The sequence below is a fragment of the Dioscorea cayenensis genome, unplaced genomic scaffold (genome assembly GCF_009730915.1).
Source record: "Dioscorea cayenensis subsp. rotundata cultivar TDr96_F1 unplaced genomic scaffold, TDr96_F1_v2_PseudoChromosome.rev07_lg8_w22 25.fasta BLBR01000029.1, whole genome shotgun sequence".
In the NCBI taxonomy this organism is placed as follows: Eukaryota; Viridiplantae; Streptophyta; class Magnoliopsida; order Dioscoreales; family Dioscoreaceae; genus Dioscorea; species Dioscorea cayenensis.
The window spans coordinates 52,452-58,100 of NW_024086420.1; the positions used below are offsets into that span (position 1 = coordinate 52,452).

At 45.1% G+C, this 5,649-nt stretch overlaps 1 non-coding gene across 1 annotated transcript; it reads right to left on the reverse strand.

Annotated features, from left to right (window-relative positions):
- Window positions 1–712: 712 nt before the first annotated feature.
- LOC120253275 lies at window positions 713–819 on the reverse strand. Its single transcript, XR_005534227.1, has one exon. It is a non-coding gene; the product is annotated as a small nucleolar RNA R71 (small nucleolar RNA).
- Between the last annotated feature and the right edge of the window lie 4,830 nt (window positions 820–5,649).

A 5,649-nucleotide genomic window follows, 5' to 3' on the forward strand; every position in this document is an offset into this window, starting at 1 on the left:
ACCCGTGCACTTGCGGGATATACGCAAGGGGACCTTGTCAAGTTTTTGGCGCCGTTGCCGGGGAGTAGGCGTTTAGAGATACTTTGCACTTTGTTTTCCTAGCTATTTCACCATACATTCTATTTCATATCTTCTTATTCAATCATAGTTCTGATTTCTTTTTCTTTCTTTTTAAGTGTAGCTCCAGGTTATGACCCGAGGGAATCCCTCAATATTGATTGAAGGGGATCCTGAGCTTGAACATACACTTAGAAGAAAAGGGAAAGAGCCTGTGCAAGAACAGTCTAATCTAGCTGATTTGGAAGCGGAAGAATCTGAAAACATGGCAGAACAGAATGAGCAACATCGAACATTATATGATTGTGCCAGACCTTCAGTGTTGGGGACACAATCGAGTATTATCCGTCCCCCGATTATAGCTCAGTACTTTGAGTTGAAGCCGGCATTCATCCACATGTTGCAGCAATCCACAAAGTTCAACGATTTGGCCGATGAGGATCCAAACATTCATATAGAGAGTTTTCTGGAGGTGTGTGATATGCTGAAGATAAATGGAGTGATGGATGATGCCATCAAGTTGAGAGCCTTCCCATTTTCCCTAAAGGGGAGAGCGAAGCAGTGGCTACACTCGTTACCTAGAGCGTCAATTACCACGTGGGATGAGATGGTAGAAGCTTTTATAGCCCGTTATTTCCCTCCCGGAAAATCAGCAAAGCTTAGGAACAAGATCGTATCCTTTGTTCAGTTAGAATTGGAGTCTCTATTCGAGACATGGGAAAGGTTCAAGGAGCTCCTGAGGAAGTGCCCGCAACATGGATTCCCAGAGTGGATGATTGTTCAAACCTTTTATAATGGTTTGAACCCGAGTAGAAGGCAACTCTTGGATGCGGCATCAGGAGGTACCTTAGGTAGCAAGACCCCCAATGAGGCTCGTCAGTTGATTGAAGGAATGGGGTTAAACAACTACCAATGGAATGCTAGGGAGAAGAAAGTGGCCGGTCTCCATGAGATAGATGCGGTAACTTCATTGGCGGCTCAAGTGGAGAGTTTGAGTAAGAAGCTAGATCTTCTAACTTCAAATAGGGTGGCGGCCATGACTAATTTCAACGGGTGTGGTGGAGGACATGCTCCCTCCGATTTCCCGATCTCTATTGGTGATGGTTCTTCGGTGGAGAATGTTGATTTTGTAGGTAATGGCATGAGACCTCAAGGAAACCCATATAGCAATACCTATAATCCGGGTTGGAAGAATCATCCTAATTTCTCATGGAGTAATCAAGGTCCAGAAAAGGCCATGGGGCCACCGAGTTTCCAACGGCAATAAGCCCCTCAGGTGGAAAACAGATTCTCAGGTTTGGAAACCCGAATGAGTAACCTAGAGAAGCACTTGACTAGATTTATACAATCAGCAAATACAAGGTTTGAATCAGTCGAGTCTACACTTCGCAACCACGCCGCCTCTTTGCATAACCTTGAAAATCAGGTGGGGCAAAGTGCGATGTCTCTCTCTGAAAGGCCACATGGAAGCTTGCCGAGCAATACAGAGATCAATCCTAGAAAGCACGTAAAGGCAATCAGTTTGAGAAGTGGTCATGAGGTTGATGGTAGGCTTCCGAGTGAGAAGCCAAAAGAACACGCACCAGAGGTTGTAGAGGTAGAAGAGGGAACAAGCAAAGAGAAAGAGGTGGCACCCCCACCTTTCAAGCCAAGAATCCCTTTATCCCTCTAGATTGAAAAATGACAAAGGGGATGAACAATATAAGAAGTTCCTAAGTTTGTTCAAGCAACTCCACATCAATATTCCTTTTATTGAGGCACTGACCCAAATGCCTAAGTATATGAAGTTCTTGAAGTCTTGTTGACTAACAACAGGAAGTTGGAGGAAAGTGCTTCTATGGTTTTAGATGCTTCATGCTCGGCAGTGTTGCAAAAGAACATGCTGAACAAGAAGAAAGACCCAGGAAGCTTCATCATTCCGTGTAATATTGGCAATCTTGGTGAGGAAATGACATTGGTGGACTCAGGGGCCAGTATCAACGTCATGCCATACACTTTCTTTCAAAAACTAGGCTTGGGCGAGCCTAGGCCTACTCGGATGACTTTGCAACTAGCGAACCGAACAGTGCGACATCCGAGAGGCATCATTGAAGACGTGCTTGTCAAGGTGGACAATTACATTTTTCCAGTTGACTTTGTAGTGCTTGATGTCGATGATGATGCGGATGTACCCTTAATACTTGGGAGACCGTTCTTCCAGACTTCCAAAGCATTGATTGACATGGATGGCGGAGAGCTCACATTGAGAGTTGGAGATGACAAGCTCACATACCGCATTGCTGAAGCCATGCGGCATTCTCTTGATTTCGATGATACTTTATATTTTCTAGACACTACTGATGAGATTGTTGATGAATACATGCAGGAGATGTTTAATCCGGATTAGTATGAAGATTTGTTTGACCAAGAGGAGGATTATGAAGAAGTAATGATGCTTGGTTCGACAGAAGAAGTACCATCTACCCCGGGGATCTTGAAGAAAGTTCTCTGGAAAATGAAGAAGGCTAGGAGACGCCACCGGAAACACTCCAAGGCTGTTGGAGACGTACGTGTACCGAAGAAGTTGGATGAATCATTGTTAGGTAGTCCGAAGCCCGATAATTCACCTTCTACCCTCAAGAGACTTTACACATCATGCTTTCAAGCCATGGGTAAGAGGGCAACTTTCATTCATGAACCCCCGTGAGGTAAGACAAGGTACGTCAAGCTTAGTGATGTTAAACAAGCGTTTCTTGGGAGGCAACCCAAGTGGTTACCATTTTTCTTAGTTGAATAATGCAGTGTTTTGCATGAATAAATTGTTAAGTGTTGGTGTCTTAATTTTTTTAGATGCTTGTGCTGAGATTTCCTTGTGAACTTTGAATATTAATCATGTTTTCATGTGGAATTGGCGAAGTTATGTTGTTTGAGCTTTATTCCATGTTTTTCATTGGTAAAACTTGCATATTAGGCAGGCTCTGAGTGTGTGAACATGTTCAGAAATTTTCTGCAGAGCCTGCAGGTTTTTCTAAGGCATCCAGTGAAGACAAACGGCTGTGTGGAATTTCTGCACGCCCGTGGATTTGTATTTCGAGCTCATCCAGAGAAGGCACAGGGGCGTGCGGCTGCCCATATGAATGACCATGCGACTGTCACACGCCCGTGGGTAATTTCCGCACGACCGTGTGAATTCCTGCAGAATTGGGCAGATTATCCCGAGAGCACAAAAGGGCGTGGACTCGCCCCTGTGGGCGACCTTGTGAACCACACATGGGCGTGCATAATTTCCACACGCCCGTACGAACATCTGCAGAGAAGTTCTCTCCATCCCAAGAAAACACAGGGGCGTGTGCCTACCCCTGTGAGTTGGGCATGTGAATATCCACGCCCGTGCGGAATTTCCACACGGGCGTGTAGAACACTTGGCAATTTTCTCGGATGTTCAGGGAAGCCACAGGGGTGTGCGGCTGCCCCTGTGGGTCGGGCGCATGGGCGTGGGTGTTTTACACACGCTCATGCGAGAGCAGTCAGAGTCGAAAGAGTGTTTTCCTGAGAGCGCACAGGGGCATGTGTGCTGCCCTGTGGTTCTCTTATAATGAGGCGCACGGGCCTGGGCAATTTCCACACGCCCGTGTGGTTGCACAGAATTCCATGAGACGTGATTTTTTCCTTAAAAACCTTGTGATCTGTCTCGTTCTTCATCTACAGCCGCCTGAAAACTACTTTTAATCATCTTCTCGACCGCTCATCATCATTTTGTTGGATTTTGCTTCACATATCGTTTCGAATTTTCAAAGTTTTCACATTTATTTCTTCGGTAACCTTTTTATCCGCTTTCCTTCGCCAACTATTGTTTTTTTTTCACAGATTAAGTATCTTTAATTGCAAAGTTTCATTTTTACAATGCCTAGTGTATGTTTAGAAAGCGTCTAGACGTAGTTTTAAGTTGAATTCGTGAGAATTGTTGTGCACCCGTGTGGGTTTTTCATGCCCTGCTGATCCACATGGGCGTGGGTAATTTCCACATGCACGTGTGGAATTCTGCAGTATACTACTTTTGAGCTTCTTTGATCGTTTTCCTCTTTTTGTACTACAGATATGGCACATCGCGTGAAGAAGAACGAAGTAAAGCATCTCAGAATCACCCCACCCGAGCCAATACACATGGAATTCTCAAATCCCGAGTATCAAGCTCGATTTGAGAGACTTTCAGCACTTGGTTTTGGTCAAACTTGTTTCGTTGATTTGTAAGTGCTGAGAGATATTCAGCGGGGTGACAAGCTAGCTAATGAAATTGATGAGATGCTAGCAATAGTAAGCTGGAGGAGGCTACTGACGATCACTGAGCCAGGTTATAGTGCATTGACGCTTGAGGTTTTATCTTCGTTTGAGTTTCATTTGATGCATGAGAGATTTGACACTATAGAGGCTATACAGTTTCCGGCATTAAGACATCCATTTTCCATGAGTGTCACTGAGTTTTTGATTCAGATGGGCCTGTACCATGTCGCATATACAGGTACAGTGGAGTATGGACATTTACCTGCAGATTTTAAGGTATCAGTAATTCCACATCATTCATAAAGGATTCTGTGTGGACATGGGGAGTATGAACTGGGGATGTTGAAGGCCACTAGCCTATACCAGTCGAGCTACAGGTACTTGCACGCAGTTATCAGCAGGTCTGTGTAAGGTACACAGCTGCTCTACCAGGCTGGATTTGTTCTTTTTATACTCCATGGCCAACAATGTGCCGATTCACTTGGGGTGCATATTAGCTGATATTCTGAGACACCAGGGTCAGTCTGTGAGAGTGAGTTTATTATTTGCTGGCGCTTACATCACCAGGCTCATCTTGGGAATGGGTTTGGGGGATGCTTTACGTGGTGTTGAGAGGACAGTTATGCCTACCCCTCTTGCATTTGAGACGATCAGGATGATGGGGTTGGTACGGAGATGTGGGCTAGCGGTCTATATTCTTGCTACAGCTACCTAAGAGACCGCCAGGAGCGGAGGAGATACTGCGGAGGATTCCCGGTAGAGTCCCAGACCCCGCGCAACACAGGGTCCTCGAGCTTATCACCGTATTGAGAGGCTTAAGAGCGTTGTGAGAGAGATTCGGACCGAGGTAACGGAGCTCCGCGCTATACAGTCAGCTCAGTATACAGATCTTATGTCCCATTTTGACTCTCTACAAGATCTATTCAGATCCAGACCCTCAGCATCTACTGCACCCCCATCCTCCAGCCTGACACCGGTGGATCCACCATGTGCGTCTTCACCAGCAGTAGCATCGGAGCCCGAGGGCGACACCGATACTTGACTCTACTTCATTTTACTTTTTTTTGCATTTTATTTTAGACTTTTTTACTCATAAAGGATTTTCCTTCTGACTTTATTTCCATTTTGCATCTCGAGTTGTATTCATTGTCTATCTTTTATATATACTCGAGTTATTTTGTTTTTAATGAGCTTCACTGAACCCCCTCGTGTATGCGTGCAGATGGTCTTGTCATCATGGGAATTGAGACTTAGTCATCAACTAGTTAGGCAGGGCACTGTAGCAACATTGTAGCAAAGTATTGTAGCAGCTGACAAGGTCCCCTTGCGTAT